Here is a 25,492-nt window from a genome sequence, read left to right as displayed (position 1 = left end):
GCAGCACAAAACACGGTACAAACATTATTGGGCAACAGACAACAGCACATCACACAAAGCAGCCACAACTGTCAGTAAGAGTGTCCATGAGTGAGTCTGAATTAAGAGAGTCTGAATTAAGAGAGTCTGAATTAAGAGAGTGAGAAAACTGTCCAGTTTCTAACAGAAATGATTTCAGAACAAACCGAAGTATTACTGATTAGTAATAAAATAAAAAACAGCCCTTTTAAAGCCTATTTCACACTATATTCTTTCCCTAAATATTGTTGGCCTAAATGCTGAACTTCAAGTTGGATTCAAAAAATGAGAGGCTATATTCCTGTAAAGATACCATCTCAAATTTAAGAACGCATACCATCTCAAACTTAACACATCAGCACATTTCAGACGGACAGGAAATGTCTCACTCTTCAGAGTGCTGGGTCGTTCCACTTCAAAAAGCACAAGAAAGAGGATCGACACCCACCATCTCAGATTTTTCTGAAATCATTTCTGTTGTTAGAAACAGATAAGATTCGCATTCCTGCAACATTATTTTGTTGAAATATAATATCTGTGAAATAAACCTAATTATTTGCACCCAAATTGACAATGAGTATATAGTATCAGTTTTCTGTTTGACAAGTAGTGTGTAGCTGCGTCTCAAAGTATTGTTTCTTCATCCTATGTAACGTGTTCTCAGTGAATTTGGTGATGTCTCCCCCCGTTCTGAGAAATTAGTCATTTAAATTGTTGGGTTTTATGTCCCATTCTACATCCTAATATTACCAGGTTCTGACCACTAGATGGTGGTGTTCTTGCTATTAGATGATTATTCTTTTAAGATGCTAGTTAGCGTTGGCTTGTGAAACTACCTCTAACTTCCTTCATACTGGACACAGAGACATAAACATGGTATCCACGAGTTAATTAAGGGCCTCATTGGCAAAATACTGAAGTATCTCTTTAACGATTAGTAATAAATTAAAGACAGCACTTCTAAAAGCCTATTTCACACTATAGGCTGCTGAACTTGCAAGGTAACTTTTTTCATTTTGATTTCGGCACAAATTAAAAATGTAGCACTGCATTGATGTTTCAGCGTTGTATCAATGAAGAGTTTCCCATTCGATGTGCGACATGCACGCACAGTTACATTTGAGTCATTTAGCAGACGCTCTTATCCAGATCGACTTCGAGTTACTTAGTGTGTTCATCTTAAGATAGCTAGGTGGGACAACCACATATCACAGGCATAAGTAAGTACACTTTTCTTCCGAAACAACATCTTTCTTTGAGCAATTCCATTAGCACAAATTAATATAATCTCCCCATTTGTCTGAGCAAACAATATATCTCAGTATTTTAGTCAATTTTTGATCTTTATCAAGGGTGTCGATTTCAGACCCCACTGTATGTTTAGGTAAATCCTATCGTATTTTCCCCCCTTCTCTAGCCTGCTAGATTTAGAGGCAGGCGGACGATCAATATCCACCGTCGTAGTGCGGATGAAGCGTGAGCTGGAATGTAAAGCTAACTGAAGCTGGTTAGCTTGAGAAAACCCTGAGTAGGATACCCTTCGGGTATGACAGAAACCCATGTGTTGGTTGTATACCTGGCCACTGTTTCAAATGGTAACTTCTCAGCATTTTTGTCAACGGTACCTATATTAGCATCGTCACGATTCATGTCCAAATCATCCTAAAGGATCTAAAAATGTATTGTGTAACTCAACAATGTTACTTATAGATTATTTGGATATGAAGTGTGGAATGACCTTTGACCACTTTTGATTCCTCATGTCTGACCCATTGTTAGAAAAAAAAAGTTTGGTCCAAATAGGATGTTAGACACTAAAATGATTTAATATTATATGAATCCTATACATTTAAATGGCCAATTTGGGTGCAATCAATTCACTTAATTTCTCAGAGATCAAATTATTTTTCAACAAAATAATGCTTCCGGATGGTGGGTGTCAAGGCTTGCTGAAATGACACGGAACGACCCTGCTGCTCATTTTCTATGGTAAGCCTAACACATAGGCTATTGCTACATCACCCTATGATCCACCAATGGTCCTCAATCTCACACCATAAAAATACGTTGTCACACTACACCCAGCAGCAATACACCACACACACACACATATTTATGATTATGACAACAATGAGGATTAACTGCAATTAAATAATCTACTGTACATACCTATTCATCTTTCCACCGTTCCACTCCATACAGCCCGACTACTGTAGTGGTTTACCTAGCCTACTGATCCATACACGCCTCCACGACACAACAGGGACACACATTTCCTGCTCTTCTACTCAAACCAGTTCCTCCAGGTTAGGTTTCAACGACTGCCACATGACATCCCTCCGTTCCGTTCCTTCATACCTAGGTTGTTCATGCTGACAATGTCGTATGACAATAGCTACACACAGAGGTAGCATATGGCACTACCTGTCCATGCATTCGTCTGCCAAGTGAATTGAGACATCTAGTACAAGACAGGTAAAAATGACCAGAACAGAAAAGTTGATCAATTTCTCACCACCTTCTTATAATGCCTAATACACTGAACAAAAATATTAAAAATGCAACATGTAAAGTGTTGGTCCTATGTTTCATGAGCTGAATTTTATTTATTTTTTTTAATCCCAGAAATGTCCCTTATGCACAAAAAGCTAATTTCTCTAAAATGTTGTGCACACATTTGTTTACATCTGTTAGTAATTATTTCCCCTTTGCTAAGATAATCCATTAACCTGACAGGTGTGGCAAACCAAGAAGCTGATTAAACAGCATGGTCATTACACAGGTGCATTGCGCTGGGGCCAATAAAAGACCACTTTAAAATGTGCAGTTTTGTCACACAACAATGCCACAGATGTCTCAAGTTTTGAAGGCGCGCACAATTGGGATGCTGACTGCAGTAATGTCCACCAGAGCTGTTGCCAGAGAATAAAATGTTAAATTCTCTACCATAAGCCACCTCCAACGTCGGTTTAGATAATTTGGCAGTACGTCCAACCGGCCTCACAACCGCAGACCACGTGTAACCACGCCAGCCCAGGACCTCCAGCTTCATCACCTGCGAGATTATCTAGAGGGGCTGAGGAGTATTTGTGTCTGTAACAAAGCAGTGGTGTAAAGCACTTAAGTAAAACTACTTTAAAGTACAACTTAAGTAGTTTTTTGGGGTATCTGTACTTTACTATTTATATTTTTGACAATATTTACTCCACTACATTCCTAAAGAATATAATGTACTTTTTACTCCTTACATTTTCCCTTACACCAAAAAGTACTTGTTACATTTTGAATGCTTAGCAGGACAGGAAAACTGTCACACTTATAAAGAGAACATCACTGGTCATCCTTACTGCATCTGATCTGGCAGACTCACTAAACAAAAATGCTTTGTTTGTAAATTATGTCTGACTGTTGAATTGTGCCCCGGGCTATATGTAAATGAAAAAAAGAAAAGAAAATCGTGCAATCTGGGTTTCTTAATATAAGGAATTAGAAAATGATTTACACTTTTACTTGTCATACTTAAGTATATTTAAAAACAAATACTTTTAGACTTTTACTGAAGTAGTATTTTACTGGGTGAATTTCAATTTCTTTTAAGGAATCTTTACTTTTACTCAAGTATGATAATTGGGTACTTTTCCACCACTGTAATAAAGCCATTTTGTGGGGAAAAACTCATTCTGATTGGCTGGGCCTGGCTCCCCAGTGGGTGGACCTATGCCCTCCAAGGCCAACCCATGGCTGCACCCCTGTCCAGTCATGTGAAATCCATAGAATAGGGCCTAATTTATTTAAAATTGACTGATTTACTTATATGAACTGTAACTCAGTAAAATTGTGTTTATATTTTTGTTGAGTATAATTATTTAGCTGTGGGTTTCATATCCCATATCAGAACAAATGTAAAAGTCTTTACAGGTAAAAGTTCTAATTAGTTGGTAATTATGCCAATAATCAGAATTAGCTCATTTTGTCAACAAGTACATAAAACTATCAACCCACTTAACTAAAATGTTACATTCAGTAGTTATCCATTGGTCAACATATCATTTGATGGCAATACAATAGTTTCAAACTAGAGGTTGAGCGATTAATTAGGGCCGATTTCAAGTTTTCATAACAATCGATAATCTGCATTTTTGTACGCCGATTATGGTCGATTACATTGCAATCCATGAGGAGACTGCGTGGCAGGCTGACCACCTGTTACGCGAGTGCAGCAAGGAGCCAAGGTAAGTTGCTAGCTAGCATTAAAGTTAACTTATAAAAAAACTATCTTAAGATAATCACTAGTTAACTACACATGATTGACACTATTACTAGTTTAACTAGCTTGTCCTGCGTTGCTTATAATCAATGTGGTGCCTGTTAATTTATCATCGAATCACAGCCTACTTCGACAAACGGGTGATCACTTAACAAAAGCACATTCATGTCAGGGTATATGCAGCAGTTTGGGCTGCTTGGCTCGTTGCGAACTGTGTGAAGACCATTTCATATTCCAGAATTTTACATAATTATGACATAACATTGAAGGTTGTGCAATGTAACATCAATATTTAGACTTAGGGTTGCCACCCGTTCGATAAAATGTGGAACGGTTCCGTATTTTCACTGAAAGAATAAAACGTTTTGTTTTCGAAACAATAGTTTTCGGATTTGACCATATTAATGACCAAAGGCTCGTATTTGTGTGTGTTTATTATAATTAAGTCTATGATTTGATATTTGATAGAGCAGTCTGACTGAGCGGTGGTAGGCAGCAGCAGGCTCGTAAGCATTAATCCAAACAGCACTTTCCTGCGTTTGCCAGCAGCTCTTCTCAATGCTTGAAGCACAGCGCTGTTTATGACTTCAAGCCTATCAACTCCCGAGATTAGGCTGGCAATACTATAGTGCCTATAAGAACATCCAATACTCAAAAGTATATGAAATACAAATGGTATAGAGAGAAATAGTCCTATAATTCCTATAACTACAACCTAAAATTTAACTGGGAATATTGAAGACTCATGTAAAAAGGAACCGCCAGTTTTCAAGTTCTGAGCAAGGAACTTAAACGTTAGCTTTTTTTACATGGCACATACTACACTTTTACTTTCTTCTCCAACACTGTTTTTGCATTATTTAAACCAAATTGAACATGTTTCATTATTTACTTGAGGCTAAATTGATTTTATTTATGTATTATATTGAGTTAAAATAAGTGTTCATTCAGTATTGTTGTAATTGTCATTATTCCAAATATATATAAAAATTGGCATCGGCTTTTTTTTTTTTTTTTTTTGGTCCTCCAATAATCAGTATCGGAGTTGAAAAATCATAATCAGTCGACCTCTATTTCAAACACATAACCTCATGATCATGACACCTGTTAATCATTTATCTGCAAACTTGTAGCAATGTGGGTGATTCCACTGCTGTGTCTGTGCTGATATTCATGTATGAGTTCATTGTGGTTAGCTACAGTTACAGTGTGACTACCTGGACATGCTTGGTCATCAGCTGACAAGGTTTACAAGTACAGTTAGGCCAGCTGTACTGTAACAAGGTGATCGCAAACAGACACCCAACCACCAAAGGAGTTGTTAGGTAGTCTAGCAAAAGTGAGCTATCTAGCGAAGTTGGGTGGGTATCATTTGTGAAACGTACCAACAGGAATCTATTCCAAAAACTTTGTAAATAACAAGGTTGCCAACAAACAACGCATACAAAGTTGTATAGCGGCAGAATAAGATACCGGATAGGGAGTGGGCTATTTCATTGTTTTTCACTCACCACGTTTATTCCGAAAAATGTCTGTCCTCACTCTGGTTGCCTATGGACAAACATTAACAATAAGCTACGTGGTGAGTTGATGCCTATTCGGCAGCTAGTTAGCTTGGTTTGTATGCCGTTGCTACTTTTTATGCGTTGTTTGTTGGCAACCTTGTACTTACGTTTTTGGAACAGATTCCTGTTGGAACGTTCCACAAATTATACCCACCCAGCGAAGTTAGCAAAAAAAAGTTGGTGACAGTTTTAAGTAACTTTTAATGCTCTAAACTTCGTTCCGACACACTAAAAGCATTACTAACAAACTTTACTCGTTTTTGTCTAACCTAACTAGTTAACGTCTTCCTGTAATTAAGTATTTTGTGCTAGCCCAACACAGCATACTACTAGTAATGTTAGATCCGCTAGCAGTGGAATCCAGCTAGGTTTGCTAGTTCCTCTCACACAACACAGACAAGTTGCATAAAACTCCCCGACTGAGGATAATTTGATGGAAGAACACATAATGACAAAGGGTTGTCTTCTTAATGAAAGCTACTTACTGCTAAGCTTCCCAAGTAGAAAAACTCCTTCTTCAGGTTTTCCGTATGTGATCTTTGCAATTTCTGAAATTCATTGAAATGGACTGAGTGTCGATGGTGCGCATGTCCTGTCATATGATTTCACAAGTGGAGGAAGGCGATTTGCGCATGCGTTGGATCACACCTTAACAGCAACATTTGTAGCTACTGTTCTGATATTTGATTACAATGACACGTGGATTATATACCAAACATATTTTATATTTATTATTTTTATATTTCAGTCTCCCCCCGGCTAAAAACAGTATCATTTTTGGCTGATGAAGGCCTACCAAGCAGGAACGGGTTGGTGTTTGTCTCCAATAATAGTGTGATTGTCTAGTGAGGCTCCCCCTTGGTTGCTTGCCTCTAGCAAGCCATCTTCATGTTTGTTTGTTTGACACTTGATTTCCCCAGATTGTCTATCATGTAATAAATGTAGGTCAAAAGGGAAATAAAAGTATGCAAGCTTCAACAGAAAGTATGCACAAAACTATGATGCAACCATGTAAAAAACAAGCAAAATGTATTGAAATCAATGGTGGCCACTATTTGAGCTGAAGCGAGAGAAAATACACTCTGACTTCGGAATGACATTTTGCCCATTCACATCTCATATGTAGCCTGATTACAATATTTTATCTTGATATGTTAATAAATACATACTGTGTTCATTTTGGCATGTTAACCTGCCTACAATACCCGCTGTAGTGTGCGTAGATCGCAAGCCCATAGTAATTCAATAAGGTGAACTGGCTAGCTACTGCTGTTAGGTAGCTAGATAGCCACAAATAATTGGTTGCTAGCTACCCACGAAGAATCTACCTTTTGTAACATTAGTTTTAGGTCATTTTTTCCTGTTTAACTAACTTTCGACTGGACTTTGGTGGATTTGGCACACACCTGTCTATATAAGGTCCCACAGTTGACAGTGCACGTCAGACCAAAAACCAAGCCATGAGGTCAAAGGAATTGTCAATGGAGCTCCAAGACAGGATTGTGTCGAGGCACAGATCGGGGGAAGGGTACCAAAACATTTCTGCAGCACTGAAGGTCCCCAAGAACACAGTGGCCTCCATCATTCTTAAATGGAAGATGTTTGGAACCACCACGACTCTTCCTGGAGCTGGCCACCCGGCCAAACTGAGCAATCGGGGGAGAAGGGCCTTGGTCAGGGAGGTGACCAAGAACCTGATGGTCACTCTGATAGAGCTCTAGAGTTCCTCTGTGGAGATGGGAGAACCCTCCAGAAGTACACCCATCTTCAGGACAAGTCTCTGAATGTCCTTTAGTGGCCCAGCCAGAGCCTGGACTTGAACCCGATCGAACATCTCTGGAGAGACCTGATAGTAGCTGTGCAGCAACGCTCCCTATCCCAGCTGACAGAGCTTGAGAGGATCTGCAGATAAGCATGGGAGAAACTCCCCAAATACAGTTGTGCTAAGCTTGTAGCGTCATACCCAAGAAGAATTGAGGCTGTAATCGCTGCCAAATGTGGTTCAACAAAGTACTGAGTAAAGGGTCTGAATACTTACGTATGTAAATGTGATATTTCTGTTTTTTATTTTTAGTAAATTTGCTAAAATGTCTAAAAACCTGTTTTTTATTTGTCATTATGGGGTATTGTGTGTAGATTGATCAGGAAATAATACAATTGAATCAATTTTAGAGTAAGGCTGTAACGTAACAAAATGTAGAAAAAGTCAATGGGTCTGAATACTTGCCGCATGCACTGTAGCTAGCTATGATATATTGTCATATTGAGTTGTGGTGCACAATCTTTACAGCTATGTTACAGTCTTTTTGACTTGTAGCTACTGGCAAGTTGGCTAGCTAACTGGCTATAATAGCAGCCAATGACGTCCGCTAGCTTATTTTTTTGTTCTCTGATTTAGTTTACACAGAGGAATTCAGCCATATGAAAAACCTTCCATAGCAAAATATATCTACAATGAACAAAAATATAATTGCAATATGTGAAGAGTTGGTCCCATGTTTCATGAGTTGAAATAAAACATCCCCGAAATTTCTCTCAAATTTTGTGCACAAATTTGTTTACCTCCCTGGTAGTGAGCATTTCCCTTTTGCCAAGATAATCCATCCACCTGACAGGTGTGACAAATCAATAAGCTGATCAAACAGCATGATGATTACACAGGTGCACCTTGTGCTGGCGACAATAAAAGGCCACTCTAAAATGTGCAGTTTTGTCACATATCACTATCCCACAGATGTCTCAAGCATTAAGGGAGCATGCAATTTGCATGCTGACTGCAGGAATGTCCACCAGAGCTGTTGCCAGAAAATGTTATGTTCATTTCTCTACCAAAAGGTGCCTCCAACGTCATTTTAGAGAATTTGGCAGCACGTCCAACCGGCCTCACAGCCGCAGACCACATGTAACCACGCCAGCCCAGGACCTCCACATCCGGCTTCTTCAACTGTGTGTATTTCTGTCTGTAATAAAGCAATTTTGTTGAGAAAAACTGATTCTGATTGGCTGGGCCTGGCTGCCAAGTGGTGAGCTTATGCCCTCCAAGGCCCATCCATGGCTGCACCCCTGTCCAGTCATGTGCTGCTATTTTTATTGACATGGCCAAATCTTTTGATACGGTAGACCATTCCATTCTTGAGTGTCAGCTAAGGAGTATTGGTGTCTCTGAGGGGTCTTTGGCTTGGTTTGCTAACTACCTCTCTCAAAGAGTGCAGTGTATAAAGTCAGAACATCTGCTGTCTCAGCCACTGCCTGTCACCAAGGGAGTACCCCAAGGCTCGATACTAGGCCCCACGCTCTTCTCAATTTACATCAACAACATAGCTCAGGCAGTTGGAAACTCTCTCATCCATGTATATGCAGATAATAAAGCCTTATACTCAGCTGGCCCCTCCCCGGATTTTGTGTTAAACGCTCTACAACAAGGCTTTCTTAGTGTCCAACAAGCTTTCTCTTCCATTAACCTTGTTCTGAACACCTCCAAAACAAAGATCATGTGGTTTGGTAAGAAGAATGCCCCTCTCCCCACAGGTGTGATTACTACCTCTGAGGGTTTAGAGCTTGAGATAGTCACCTCATACAAGTACTTGGGAGTATGGCTAGACGGTGCACTGTCCTTCTCCCAGCACATATCAAAGCTGAAGGCTAAAGTTAAATCTAGACTTGGGTTTCCTCTATCGTAATTGCTCCTCTTTCACCCCAGCTGCCAAACTAACCCTGATTCAGATGACCATCCTACCCATGCTAGACTACGGAGACATAATTTATAGATCGGCAGGTAGAGAGGCTAGATGTTCTTTACCATTCGGCCATCAGATTTGCCACCAATGCGCCTTATAGGACACATTACTGCACTATATACTCCTCTGTAAACTGGTAATCTCTGAATATCCGTCCCAAGACCCACTGGTTGATGCTTATTTATAAAACCCTCTTAGGCCTCACTCCCCTCTATCTGAGATATTTACTGCAGCCCTCATCCTCCACAAACAACACCCATTCTGCCAGTCACATTCTGTTAAAGGTCCCCAAAGCACACACATCCCTGGGTTGCTCCTCTTTTCAGTTCGCTGCAGCTAGCGACTGGAACGAGCTGCAACAAACACTCAAACTGGACAGTTTTATCTCAATCTCTTCATTCAAAGACTCAATCATGGACACTCTTACTGACAGTTGTGGCTGCTTTGCGTGATGTATTGTTGTCTCTACCTTCTTGGCCTGTGCTGTTGTCTGTGCCCAATAATGTTTGTACCATGTTTTGTGCATCTACCATGTTGTGCTGCTGCCATGTTGTGTTGCTACCATGTTGTTGTCATGTTGTGTTGCTACCATGCTGTGTTTCCAAGTGTTGCTGCCATGCGACGTTGTTGTCTTAGGTCTATCTTTATGTAGTGTTGTGTTGTCTCCATTGTCATGATGTGTGTTTTGTCCTATATTTGTATTTTATTACTTTTTTAATCCCCCGTCCCCGTAGGAGGCCTTTTGCCTTTTGGTAGGCCGCCATTGTAAATAAGAATTTGTTCTTAACTGACTTGCCGAGTTAAATAAAGGTTGAATAAAACATTTAATAAATGTGAAATCCGTAGATTAGGGCCTAATTGATTTATTTCAGTTGACCAATTTCCTTATATGAACTGTAACTCAGTAAAATCTTTGAAACTGTTGCATGTTGCATTTATATTTTTCTTAAGAATAGTTTGAAAATATATGTTATCAACTGTTACCAGTGGCGACTTTAGCATGTAAATCTTGGTGGTGCAAACTCAGACACAACACAACACTAAACAATACATTAGTTGCACTATAGCGGCAACAAGCGTTGCCCAGAAACTGTTCGGGTCTACATAAAGCTGTCCCAACAGTGGAGCTTTGTTTTCAGCACCATGGAGTGAATCCTTACCACTGCTACACCTGGCTATCAGTGGAGCCTTGTCTGGCAGTGAGACCGCTCATTCAAACTCATTTACTGCCTTTTTAAAACCATAGCTGATATGGCTGACTTGCTTAAACAAATGGGGTTTCTACTGACTCCTTGTGGATTTGTGTATGTCGATAAGAATCACACTGTCCTTCAGTAATAACGAACGCCAACATGAGTTTTGACTTCTGAACCATACACAAACATTATTACATTAATGTTCAGTATATTCATAATCTTTATTCTTATATCATTAACACTTAGCTCTAAGTATAAGCAAGTGCAACCAAACGAGCTGCGACGAGATAGGCCTATTCATTCAGCACTTTCAAAATGGACACCAAAAGAAATTCAGATAGATGTTAGTTCAGAGAAATTCAGCAAGATGTTGAGGCCTTAACTTTACTCTTCTTTAGGTCACCCACCCCCCACACACACAGAGAGAGAGGAGAGAGGAGAGGAGAGAGCAGAGGAGAGAGAGATAGAGAGAGAGATGCGGTTAGCCTACCAATTATTTTATTTGGCCTATGTGGTCTAAAAAGGAAGGAAAATACAATCACGAGGATTCACTTTTATGTACACAATATACCAACTCACAGACAACAACCCTTGCAATATCAACTGGAATTACATGGGTCTATTACTGAACTTTTTGTTGAAAACAAATATTTGAATAAGAAGAGACTGTCAAACATGGTTACAGACACAACAACATTATGTAGTATCCCCTTCTCGTGAAGAAAAGCACGTGAGCTAGTTTATGCAGCAGCGTACAAGACATTTTTGGACTCACCGTTGTTGTGCTTGTCTCACTTGAACAGGAAGTTGGTGAGGAGGTTCTTTTTGTGGGCAAATTTTGTCATCGAATGGGCTTTCAAGACAACTGGGAACTCTGAAAAAAACAAGGTTGAATCATGTCGTCAGTAATCTTCAGGTCAGAGCTCTAGAAAGAGACTTGAGTTGCCGGCTTGGAATTCCGAGTTGGATGACCATTTTAAATGTATTTTCCCAGTCTGAGCTCGTTTTTTTCAGAGTTCCTAGTTGTCTTGAACTCACTGAAGTCTGAGATTTCCCAGTTCCGAGTTTCCAGTTGTTTTGAATGCGGCAGAAGTCATGCTGGATTGACAGCATGGCCAATGTATTCAACCTTTTCTGTTCCATGGTGTTGTGAATGTTAATCCCTTTAAGCTTGGAAAAGAGACCATTTCAGACAGATGTTTTAAGTCCTTAAACCCAGACTTGGACCACACACCCTCTCCACCGAATAGCAGGCAGGGGAAGCAAAATAGTGATTGTTTTGCAATGCTTGCAGTTAGCCACTGATTCCTTCCAAACCACTCATTGTTGAATATGCGATTTCCGACTTGTTGTGTAACATTTATGTCCAATGGCCGATGAGTACGGATACCTTTTATCTATAATTTAACAAGGTTTGAAAAGGATTTGCCAGTAGATTGTCGACGTGATTCATGATGATGACTGCTTGTCTAGCCTGCTAGATAAGATTTTGAAAGTAACATGATCAGTCCAATCGAAGCTTTGGTAGATATAACGTGATTTGACGTCATTGTATCTGTGGTCAATGACCTACAGCCTTCTTGGCTGGACACTTCTAATGTAAATCTATGGCAGCACCCAAGGGGGCTTGAACTGCCTACCTCTCCCTGTAGATTCTGCAGTGACTTAGTGTCCCATGAGTGACAGAACAGTGAGCCAACCACGGCGCTGGAGAATATTACCAACGCCTACGCTCTGTATATTCCACTGGCTGCCCCTCCACCACAGAAAGCACTGAGCTAGGCTGAAACACCTGCATTTTGGAGCTGCCTTACTCAAGAAAGAGACCATGTTTGTAAGCGACTTTATTAGCTAATTTTGAATGACACGTCGCCACTGTACTGTATATGAAAATACCTTAGCAGTCACATTTGTGACCCATGGGAAAATACAGTGGCTCTAACTTATTATATTCAGTGAGTGTACAAAACATTAGGAACACCTTCCTAATATTGAGTTGCACCCCCCTTTTGCCCTCAGGATGGCCTCAATTCGTCGGGGCATGGACTTCTTGTCGAAAGCATTCCACAGGAATGCTGGCCCATGTTGACTCCAATGCCAGAGCTACTGTAGTACAGACCAGAGCCTTAGTAGTACAGTTTCATAATCTCTTCTTCTTCTTCTTGAAAAACATTACATGGCAACGCAGGAATTTTGATAGTGCGTAGGGCTGCAAGCCAGAAGGTTGTGGGTTTGCAGACCACCTTGGACAAGAGTAGGGTGGAAAGATCTATATAGTAAAAACATTGCATGAATCATCATATTTGCAGGTCAGAGAGAAAAAAATTGCCTTTTTAACATTTCATGCAACTCCACATAATTTGACATATTAGCAGAATCTTTTTTTAATACCACACATATTACGGAAATTACAGGATAAGAATGGACAGAGAGATAGGCCTAGGTGTTCATCTTATCATATTTATTCACTGCCAAATCAGTGTGTCTTGTTTGCAAATAATTAAACCTGAGACTTCATTAGGAATCTGAGCATGGTACTTTCAAACAAAAGTTAGGCCTATCTTTCCACCCCAGACAGAGTAGGCCTACTGACGCAGAAAAATATCAACTTTAGCTACTGGCTACTATTCTTCCGTGGCTTAACACAATGAGAGAAGGTCACCCTAAATGCTGTTTGGGTTTAAACATCTTCTATTGTACAGAAAGTGAAAGGCTTAATCAATTGATAGTGACATAATCTGATTAGTTCCCAAGCAAAGTCAATTTTTCCAGTCTCCTCGGCTAAAGAAGGTTGTAGCTCAGCCTCTGAATGTCAAGGAAACAAAACAATGATATCCCCATATACTTTGGCGTCTTTCCCAGGTCTTTTGTTTCTAGCATAAATCATCTGATCTGTTTCATTTTCTTCAAAATATTAAACTAACAAGGCCTGTGCTTTTTGGCATTTTCTTGAAAATAAAGTAGGCCTATGGCTTACCCTCTCATACCCCCTCAATTTGAATTTAACAGTTATATAGCCTAATAAGCAACAAATTCTAAAACACTGATAAATATTTACATTTCATCCATTACAAATTACATGACCCTCCCCTGGACTAGATAAAAAAAATACTTAACTCCCCTTGACTGAAATTGAAAAGCATGACCTTCCCTCATTTTCCTCCAGGTACCCATCATGTAAATTTCAATCTATCCCTTAGCCTTTACATATGTTTAAATCAATGGTTTTGACTTTAAAAAGTAATATTTTAGGGAGAATTGACCATGTATAGACCCATATAGTACAGTCGTGGCCAAAAGTTTTGAGAATGACACAAATATACATTTTCACAAAGTCTGCTGCCTCAGTTGGTATGATGGCAATTTGCATATACTCCAGAATGTTATGATCAGATGAATTGCAATTAATTGCAAAGTCCCTCTTTGCCATGCAAATTAACTGAATCCCCCAAAAACATTTCCACTGCCTTTCAGCCCTGCCACAAAAGGACCAGCTGACATCATGTCAGTGATTCTCTCGTTAACACAGGTGTGAGTGTTGACGAGGACAAGGCTGGAGATCACTCTGTCATGCTGGTTGAGTTTGAATAACAGACTGGAAGCTTCAAAAGGAGGGTGGTGCTTGGAATCATTGTTCTTCCTCTGTCAACCATGGTTACCTGCAAGGAAACACGTGCCGTCATCAATGCTTTGCACAAAAAGAGCTTCACAGGCAAGGATATTGCTGCCAGTAAGATTGCACCTAAATCAACCATTTATCGGATCATCAAGAACTTCAAGGAAAGCGGTTCAATTGTTGTGAAGAAGGCTTCAGGGTGCCCAAGAAAGTCCAGCAAGCGCCAGGACCGTCTCCTAAAGTTGATTCAGCTGCGGGATCGGGGCACCACCAGTACAGAGCTTGCTCAAGAATGGCAGCAGGCAGGTGTGAGTGTATCTGCACGCACAGTGAGGCGAAGACTTTTGGAGGATGGCCTGGTGTCAAGAAGGGCAGCAAAGAAGCCACTTTTCTCCAGGAAAAACATCAGGGACAGACTGAAATTCTGCAAAAGGTACAGGGATTGGACTGCTGAGGACTGGGGTAAAGTCATTTTCTCTGAAGAATAAACCCTTTCAGATTGTTTGGGGTATCCGGAAAAAGGCTTGTCTGGAGAAGACAAGGTGAGCGCTACCATCAATCCTGTGTCATGCCAACAGTAAAGCATCCTGAGACCATTCATGTGTGGGGTTGCTTCTCAGCCAAGGGAGTGGGCTCACTCACAATTTTGCCTAAGAACACAGCCATGAATAAAGAATGGTACCAACACATCCTCCGAGAGCAACTTCTCCCAACCATCCAGGAACAGTTTGGTGACGAACAATGCCTTTTCCAGCAGGATGGAGCACCTTGCCATAAGGCAAAAGTGATAACTAAGTGGCTCGGGGAACAAAACATCATATTTTGAGTTTCCATGGCCAGGAAACTCCCCAGACCTTAATCCCATTGAGAACTTGTGGTCAATCCTCAAGAGGCGGGTGGACAAACAAAAACCCACAAATTCTGACAAACTCCAAGCATTGATTATGCAAGAATGGACTACCATCAGTCAGGATGTGGCCCAGAATTTAATTGACAGCATGCCAGGGCGGATTGCAGAGGTCTTGAAAAAGAAGGGTCAACACTGCAAAAATTGACTCTTTGCATCAACTTCATGTAATTGTCAATAAAAGCCCCTGACACTTGTAATTATACTTCAGTATTCCATAGTAACGTCTGACAAAAATATCTAAAGACGCTGAAGCAGTAAACTTTGTGGAAAATAATATTTGTGTCATTCTCAAAACTTTTGGCCACGACTGTACATTGAATTAGTGTAATAACTTAACAAATATTTAATTTCAATAGGTTTATTTAGTCTCTCTTGCACAATCATAGACCTGGTTAATGTGAGTTGTGCTGTATAGTCACAAGGGTAGACCTAGTTTATCAGAGTATTGAGACATAACCGCAGGTGTAAACCTGGTTTGTATCGTTATTTGTGCTGCTATATGCAGGTGTAGATCTAGTTTATATTAGTATTGGGACTCAGTCAAAGGTGTACACCTGGTTTATAGGACTACTGGAGTTGAGGTGAAGTGGTAGACCTGGTTTACATCTTATGGGTATTCAGGCTTTGGCACATTTAGACCTGGATTAGTTGACTAATTGGGTTCAAGCACTGGTGCAGACTTTGTAGGTAGCTAAATTGGAGCTGAAGTACAGGTGTAGACCTGGTCTGTATGAATATTGGGGCTGAAATGCAGAAGTACACCTATTTTTATGACAATTTGGGGGGACATATAGCAGTAGACCAGTTTAAAAGAAATCTATATGGGGTTACATGTGCAGGTGTACACAAGTTTAGACCTGGTTTTCATGAATGTTGAGGCTTGAGCACTGGGGTGGACCTGTTTTATATGAGTATGCCCGTGGATTTATCTGGTTTATATGAGTAATGGGGTGTAGGGATACACAATGTTCATACAGGTAATGAGTCCAGATTGACATTTATAGCCCATTCAAATCATTTCTGGCAACAAGTTTGTGGTAGGAAAAAAAGTAAATGGGGATGTGGTACATGTGTTATACCACTGTACTCTGAGTTTATCTATGAAATGATTGGCATATACAGGTCAGAGCGCATGGGATTAAGATATGCAAATAACAGGGTTGGGGTGTACAGTGAATAGCTGGATACAGGTTACTGTTGGTGACTTGAGGAATACAGGCTAAGGAAAGTGGGTAACAGGGCTGAGATAGGCAAGTAAGAGGGATGTGGTGTATTGGCAAAGGAACTGGGGTCTATGAATAAGAAATAGGGCATTTAAGGGTAGGATATGGATGTATCGGTACTTGATTGTATCAATATTAAGGTATTGGCAAGTGGGTGTTAGGGCATTGGGCTAACAGCAAAATGTATTACATGTTAGGGTTACTAATGGCACAATATTTTCATAGTGGCATGTCTGGGACTATTATTATTATTATTTTTACAAATGGGTTAAGTTGCTTGCTCCTGGGTAAATTGTAACAACACTAATTACAGAGAGGGTTGTTAAAGATTGTTACATTACAAGTACAATGTAACTAAAAGGGTTATAACTAATGTTCTCCTGTCTCCTAATTTCTCCTGGTTTGCCAGAGTGAGCTCTCTGCTACTTTTGAAGTGTTGATACATTTTATGAGCACCACCAGCACGGTGAATGGGAAATTGGATTTAAAGGGAACTCCCTCTGCTGGTGATTTGCTGAAAGTTCAAGCCTACAGAAGGAGTGTGATTGGTTAATGACCTATAATGTCAACGTATATACAGTTGAAGTCGGAAGTTTACATACACTTAGGTTGGAGTCATTAAAACTCGTTTTTCAGCCACGCCACATATTTCTTGTTAACAAACTATAGTTTTGGCAAGTCGGTTAGGACATCTACTTTGTGCATGACACAAGTCATTTTCCCAACAATTGTTTACAGACAGATTATTTCACTTATAATTCACTGTATCACAATTCCAGTGGGTCAGATGTTTACATACACTAAGTTGACTGTGCTTTTAAACAGCTTGGAAAATTCCAGGAAATGATGTCATGGCTTTAGAAGCTTCTGATTGGATAATTGACATAATTTGAGTCAATTGGAGATGTACCTGTGGATGTATTTCAAGGCCTACCTTCAAACTCAGTGCCTCTTTGCTTGACATCATGGGAAAATCAAAAGAAATCAGCCAAGACCTCAGAAAAAAATGGTGGACCTCCGCAAGTCTGGTTCATCTTTGGGAGCAATTTCCAAACACCTGAAGGTACCACGTTCATCTGTACAAACAATAGTACGCAAGTATAAACACCATGGGACCACACAGCCGCCATACCGCTCAGGAAGGAGACGCGTTCTGTCTCCTAGAGATGAACGTATTTGGTGCGAAAAGTGCAAATCAATCCGAGAACAACAGCAAAGGACCTTGTGAAGATGATGGAGGAAACGGGTACTAAAGTATCTATATCCACAGTAAAACTAGTCCTATATCGACATAACCTGAAAGGCCGCTCAGCAAGGAAGAAGCCACTGCTCCAAAACCACCATAAAAAAGACAGACTACGGTTTGCAACTGCACACGGGGACAAAGATCGTACTTTTTGGAGAAATGTTCTCTAGTCTGATGAAACAAAAATTGAACTGTTTGGCCATAATGACCATCGTTATGTTTGGAGGAAAAAGGGGGAGACTTGCAAGCCGAAGAACACCATCCCAACCGTGAAGCACGGGGGTGGCAGCATCATGTTGTGGGGGTGCTTTGCTGCAGGAGGGACTGGTGCCCTTCACAAAATAGATGGCATCATGAGGAAGAAAAAAGATGTGGCTATATTGAAGCAACATCTCAAGACATCAGTCAGGGAGTTAAAGCTTGGTCTCAAATAGGTCTTCCAAATGGACAATGACCCCAAGCATACTTCCAAAGTTGTGGCAAAATGGCTTAAGGACAACAAAGTCAAGGTATTGGAGTGGCCATCACAAATCCCTGAGCTCAATCCTATAGAAAATGTGTGGGCAGAACTGAAAAAGTGTGTGCGAGCAAGGAGGCCTACAAACCTGACTCAGTTACACCAGCTCTGTCAGGAGGAATGGGCCAAAATTCACCCAACTTATTGTGGGAAGCTTGTGAAAGGCTACCCGAAACGTTTGAACCAAGTTAAACAATTTAAAGGCAATGCTACCAAATACTAATTGAGTGTATGTAAACTTCTGACCCACTGGGAATGTGATGAATGAAATAAAAGCTGAAATAAATCCTTCTCTCTGCTATTATTCTGCCATTTCACATTCTTAAAATAAAGTGGTGATCCTAACTGACCTAAGACAGGGAATTTTTACTAGGATTAAATTTCAGGAATTGTGAAAAACTGAGTTTAAATGTATTTGGCTAAGGTGTATGTAAACTTCCGACTTCAACTTTATGTATAAAATTGATAATTTCTGATAAGTAACAGAGAGCCCTCTCTGTAAATGTGATGTGTTTGAAGAGTATATTGTTTAAAAAAATAAGCTAAATAAATAAGACTAATTTTGAGATATTAATGATAATATTTTTCATGCTGAATAAAATAAAATAAAAACGTTTTTCTCCAGAATATAGACATACTGTCTATTTTAGAGCACACTATAAGGACTATAATGACACCAAGATGTTGTCTGTTCCATGTACGGTTCATGGATCATAGTCTAACAGGAGGCATGAGTAAGGATGATAGTTGGATGTTCATCATTGATTACTATTTCCAGACCTGTGTCTATAAATTCATCTGTGTCACATGAACTAATTGAGATGGTGGTAGCATGTCCTGGAATAAAGTCACGTCCTGTTGTAGTTCCATATCCTCATGTCCAAGTTTTATCTTTCCTATTGTCACGCTGGTATGAAGAGATTTGGGAGACAGGCACAGGAATACGTAATAGTTTTTTTTTCAGCACAAATTACGGCAGCCTCACGACTTCCGCCATAGTCCCTCTCCTTGTTCTTGCGGCGTTCGGCGGTCGACGTCACCGGCCTTCTAGCCATCGCCGATCCACTTTTCATGTTCCATTTGTTTTGTCTTTGTCTTACACACCTGGTTTCAATCCCCCAATTACTTGTTCATTATTTATCCTGTGTTCCCCCATGTTTGTTTGTGAGTAATTGTTTGTTTGTAAGATGGTACGTTATGTGGGCTCGCTTTATTGTATTATATTTGTCTATTTTGAGTAAATTACGTTTATTTACTCATATCTGCTGTCCTGCGCCTGACTCCTCTACACAAGCTACACACAGACCACATTACAGATTTACTCACCTAGAATGGAGCAGCAGGAGCAGACGCCCTCCCTGTGGCGATAGAGGAGCGCATCCAGCAGCTCGCGACCATATTGCAACATCTGGGCACCGCCATGGATCGCATGCTGCAGACAATGGATCGTTGGGAGAGAGGAGGAGGTCGTCCAGCGCCTCCACCAGCCCCACTACAGCAGGTCCTACTGTCCACCCCTCCTTCACCCGGTCCCAGCGGAATTCGGCTCGCTCGGGAGCCGAGGGAGTATGATGGGACGGCTGCCGGATGCCAGGGGTTCCTCCTCCAGCTTGAACTCTACCTGGCGACCGTCCACCCGGCTCCTTCGGGACGTGGGAGCGCGTCCGCCCTCGTCTCCTGCCTCTCAGGCAAAGCCCTGGAGTGGGCCAACGTCGTATGGAGTGAAGGAGACGCGGCGTTGGACCATTACGCACAGGTGAACTTCCGGACCCTGGCCACCAGTGCGGGATGGAACGACAGAGCCCTGATCGATCACTACCGGTGCAGTCTGCGCGAGGACGTCCGTTGGGAGTTGGCCTGCTGAGACACCACTCTCACGTTGGACCAGCTGGTGGACCTGTCCATCCGGCTGGACAACCTGCTGGCTACCCGCGGACGTCCGGATTGGGGCCTGTCAGTTCCATCCCCCAGCACCTCCGCTCCGACACCCATGGAGCTGGGAGGTGCTGCACTTAGGGCGACCGAAGAAGGGGCCATTCCCTGCACCATCTGTGGCCGCAGAGGGCACTGTTGGTCGGTGCTGGGGGGGTTCCTCAGGGAGTCGAGGCAGAAGGCAGGGCACTATCGTGTCACCCCAGGTGAGTCGGCAGCAGGCTCACCCAGAGCCCCCTGTTGCTCACATGTATGTGTTAATTAAATTTCCTGAGTTTTCCCCGCATTCCCAGCATAAGGCACTCGTAGATTCAGGCGCAGCTGGGAATTTTATTGACCGTTCATTTGCTCATAGTTTAGGGATCCCCCTTGTTCCTGTAGATATGCCCTTCCCTGTGGAGGCCCTAGATAGTCGACCATTAGGGTCAGGGCTGATGAGGGAGGCCACCGCTCCACTAAGCATGACTACGGTGGAAAGTCCAGACCAGGTCTCCACTGTGCGCATCCCCTCAGAATATGCCGATTTGGCTCTCGCCTTCTGTAAGAAGAAGGCGACTCAATTACCACCCCATTGACGGGGGGATTGTGCGATAAATCTCCTGGTAGACGCAGCACTTCCCAGGACTCACGTGTATCCTCTGTCACAGGAGGAGATGGCGGCTATGGAAACATATGTCTCCAAATCCCTGGGGCAGGGATACATTCGGCCCTCCACTTCACCTGCCTCCTCAAGTTTTTTTTTTTTGGTGAAGAAGAAGGATGGAGGTCTGCGCCCGTGCATTGACTATCGGGGTATCAATCAGATCACAGTGAGGTACAGTTACCCTGCTGCCTCTCATTGCCAGTGCGATCAAGTCAATGCACGGGGCGCACTTCTTGACAAAATTGGATCTCAGGAGCGCTTACAACCTAGTGTGTATCCGGGAGGGCGACGAGTGGAAGACGGCATTTAGTACCACCTCAGAAAACTATGGGGTGATGAATGCTCCATCAGTCTTCCAGGCCTTTGTTGACGAGATTTTCCGGGACCTGCACGGACAGGGTGTAGTGTTGTATATCGACGACATTCTGATATACTCCGCTACACGCGCCGAGCATGTGTCCCTGGTGCGCAGGGTGCTTGGTCGACTGTTGGAGCATGACTTGTACGTCAAGGCTGAGAAATGTCTGTTCTTTCAACAGTCCGTCTCCTTCCTAGGGTACCGCATTTCCACTTCAGGAGTGGAGATGGAGAGTGACCGCATTTCAGCCGTGCGCAATTGGCCAACTCCCACCACGGTAAAGGAAGTGCAGCGGTTTCTAGGGTTTGCCAACTACTACCGGAGGTTAATCCGGGGTTTTGGACCGGTAGCGGCTCCCATTACCTCACTGCTGAAGGGGGGACCGGTGCGACTGCAGTGGTCGGCTGAGGCGGACAGGGCTTTTGGTCACCTGAAGGCTCTGTTTACCTCGGCTCCCGTGCTGGCTCATCCGGATCCCTCTTTGGCGTTCATAGTGCCTGTACGTTCCGTCTGCTGTCCGCGACCGTCTGATCTATTGGGCCCACACGTCACCCTCCTCTGGTCATCCTGGCATCGGTCGGACGGTGCGTTTCCTTAGTGGGAAGTACTTGTGGTCCACCTTGGCCAAGGACGTGGGGGTTTATGTTTCCTCCTGCTCGGTGTGCGCCCAGTGCAAGGCTCCAAGGCAACTGCCCAGAGGGAAGTTACAACCCCTACCCGTTCCACAACGGCCGTGGTCACACCTGTCAGTGGACTTCCTGATGGATCTTCCTCCCTCACAGGGCAACACCACGATCCTGGTTGTTGTGGACCGGTTTTCTAAGTCCTGCCGTCTCCTCCCTTTGCCCGGTCTCCCTACGGACCTACAGACTGCGGAGGCCCTGTTCACTCACGTCTTCCGGCACTACGGGGTGCCTGAGGACATAGTCTCTGATCGGGGTCCCCAGTTCACGCCCAGGGTCTGGAGAGCGTTCATGAAACGTCTGGGGGTCTCGGTCAGCCTCACCTCAGATTTTCACCCCGAGAGTAACGAGCAGGTGGAGAGAGTAAACAAGGATGTGGGTAGGTTTCTGAGGTCCTATTGCCAGGACTGGCCGGGGGAGTGGGCGGCGTTCATCCCCTGGGCAGAGATGGCCCAAAACTCACTCCGCCACTCGTCCACTAAGCTCTCTCCCTTCCAGTGCGTACTGGGGTATCAGCCGGTTCTGGCACCTTGGCATCAGAGCCAGATCGAAGCTCCTGCGGTGGACGAATGGCTTAAGCGCTCGGAAGAGACCTGGGACGCCGCCCATGTACACCTGCAACGGGCCGTGAGGCGGCAGAAGGCGAGCGCCGACCGCCACCGCAGTGAGGCCCCGGTGTTTGCACCGGGGGACCGGATCTGGCTCTCGACCCGAAACCTGCCCCTTCGCCCCCTTCGCCTGCTAGTGGTGGGAGTACCTGACAGCGCAGGTACTCCCACCACCAACGGACAAAGATCACACTTATACAATTACTAATCAATGGGAATAGGGACCAGGTGTGCGTAATGACACAGTTCCGGAGGGATCCGTGACACCTACAGCTGATGGTCCACTCTACGGACCCTCCAAAAGACGTGTTACATTTTTGGCAGCGGTGTTTGTTTTTCCATTTTTATAACTAAAAAGAGCCTAAAATGTCTATTTTTGTCATGATTTTCAAAAAAATGGGTGTGATACAAATGTAAAATGCATGTTAAACATCCTTTCTCCCAATTACGTTATTATGTGAGATTTGCCAGAACAATACAGTATGTGATACCAAAAGTATTTTCGGACTATGCTCACATGGAATTGCCCTTTAATTTAAAGTGATGTATTTCAGAGGGAACTTGCGTACTGTAATGATCACACATGGTGCACTAGCTCCCTGTGGTTCAGTCTCTAACCTTTGTGTAGTATCTGTTTCTCACACTCTTTCCTTCTTTCTCTGTTTGAGTGTGTCCATTTCTCTCTCTCTCTCTCTCTCTCTCTCTCTCTCTCTCTCTCTCTCTCTCTCTCTCTCTCTCTCTCTCTCTCTCTCTCTCTCTCTCTCTCTCTCTCTCTCTCTCTCTCTCTCTCTCTCTCTCTCTCTCTCTCTCTCTCTCTCTCTCTCTCTCTCTCTCTCTCTCTCTCTCTCTCTCTCTCTCTCTCTCTCTCTCTCTCTCTCTCTCTCTCTCTCTCTCTCTCTCTCTCTCTCTCTCTCTCTCTCTCTCTCTCTCTCTCTCTCTCTCTCTCTCTCTCTCTCTCTCTCACTGCCCAGAAGAGGTCACACACTCTGCTAACAGGAAGCATCTGCTCCGCTACGCTCTTGCGTTACATAAACAAAAAGAGGAAAATCATTTGTTCAGATTTCAGTTAGATTTTCAGTGACAGCTCATTCAAAAACAATCAAAGTAATCGCACTGGCTGAAACTCCAAAAAGTTTTACACCATCATTTGGCGAAGATTTAAATGAACTGCAGCCTACATTACAAACACAAGACACCTATGGCCAGGGATCTGTTTAGTCATTGATTTCCCAATACAGTATGCAGTTCATAGACATACGCAACTCAGGAATATGTTGCACGTGTTTGGTCAGAAGTAAGGATTGAGATGAGGAGTAGAAAAGATGTACATTTAATTGCTTCGTTATATTATAGTGAAACGTTGTAGATAGAGTGAACAATTCAGTTGGGTTTCAGGCTAGATAGAGAAGCGGGAATGCCATTGTGCACTAGCAGTGAAACCCTGCATACCCTGCATTTCACTACAGTTTCAAGTCTAGATCCAGGTTATAAAAGAAGGGGGGAATAAGAATGGCATTGTGCAGTGTGTGCGCTAGCAGCTGTGAAACCGACCACATGCTATACCCTACATTCCCCGTGTCTGGATCTGGGTTTGAGGGGGGATTAAAGGGGTCGGCATCTGGATCTGTTTATGCTAAAACACGCCTTCTTCTTCGTGCTAAACCAAATCAAGACGTAACGCTGTATTATAGTTTTAGTTTCCAAACTCCTTACAGAGAAAATAAGAAAAAACCAGATGTGACTGTTGAGGAACTAAGAGTGACAGAGAGAGAGAGAGAGAAGTGGGACAAGAAGAGAAGAGAGGGTAGGTATAGAACTAAAACTGACATACCTGAAGGATAGCTGTATGAAGGGGGGAGGAGTGGAGGAGAGGACAGAGGAAGGGGAGGGCAGGCTGACCACCCTGAGCTACCTCTTCTTGACAGCACTGCAGTTCACAGAGACAGGAAGTAGAGACACACAGAAAGAGGGGAGGGGGAACGGGAGAGAGAGAGAGAGAGACAGAGCGAGAGAGAGAGAGACAGAGAGAGAAGAATACTTTTCCTGTCACCTAACTTCTTGCAAACTGTGCTGGACTGGAGCATGAGAAATACAGATTTAGGGTAGGAACACATTGTGAAATAGAAAAGATAGAAGAAGGATATTGGCGAAAAGAGAGAAGGACTTGGAGTTCTCAGTCTACCAACATAGATTGTTCCAGTAGAGTTGTGTGTGACTGCGGCAGGGATAGGTTTGGCGTCCAAACAAAATAATTATGAAAACAGCTGTTCTCGCTAAGGAAACCGGAGCATTTGCTGGCTGGGTATGTACAAACAATCTGTTGTAGAACTAGAAGATCTGCTGGGTCTGTAGTAGAAACAATCTGTTCTTGAAGGCCAAACTAAATAGACAGATGTTTAGTCTATGCAACTCGGGGCTCAAGGCCTCGCCCTCTTTTCTTTTCTAAGCCTAAGAGAAGACACTAATTCAGCAACCGTTTTGGTTGTGTACCTCTATTTGAACAATCCTAACTTTGCTAAAGTTTTTGAAAAGCTTGTGTCAAAGATAACCCGCCCTTGGCCACATGATTGTTTTAAAGCAAACATATGATGTATGAATAGTATTTGATACATGCACAAAGCTTTCTAAGATATGATTACGTTAGGACTGCCTGCCAAGAGGTTGGGGTGGGGGATCCAGATGAAAACGAGAAGAGAGCAGCTTCAGGGGAAAATGTATTTGCTGAATCTGCTGAGAATGTGGGAAAATGTTCCTAACTGGAGAGGAGGATTGCAGACTGGCATGCATGAGTCATGGTTGACATGTTTTTTCATGATCTCTCCACTACCTTTGAGACTACTGAAAACGTTGTTATTGGATCTCTTTGCATTTGAACTGTTAGCCACAGATATTTCCCAAGTATTTCAGGCGTAGGTGCGTTATGTACTGCACATGTGACTAATAATTAGTACATGCGGTGGTGTAAAGTACTTG

At 42.6% G+C, this 25,492-nt stretch overlaps 1 protein-coding gene across 2 annotated transcripts in view; it reads right to left on the bottom strand.

Annotated features, from left to right (window-relative positions):
- LOC120060483 (synaptosomal-associated protein 23-like) overlaps positions 1-24,414 on the bottom strand; it is a 38,271-nt gene extending 13,857 nt beyond the window's left edge. The window contains exon 1 of one of the 2 annotated variants that reach the window (XM_039009834.1): positions 24,351-24,414. The gene's annotated coding sequence lies outside the window, so the exon portion shown is untranslated. Of the gene's footprint in view, positions 1-6,335; positions 6,443-24,350 lie in introns of those variants that run through there. The other variant, XM_039009833.1, reaches the window with a different exon arrangement.
- Positions 24,415-25,492: the final 1,078 nt, after the last annotated feature.

This window comes from Salvelinus namaycush, chromosome 15, assembly GCF_016432855.1.
Source record: "Salvelinus namaycush isolate Seneca chromosome 15, SaNama_1.0, whole genome shotgun sequence".
Classification (NCBI taxonomy): Eukaryota; Metazoa; Chordata; class Actinopteri; order Salmoniformes; family Salmonidae; genus Salvelinus; species Salvelinus namaycush.
The sequence above is the reverse complement of the archived record's forward strand: the minus strand, read 5'-3'. Positions and strand labels throughout refer to the sequence as shown.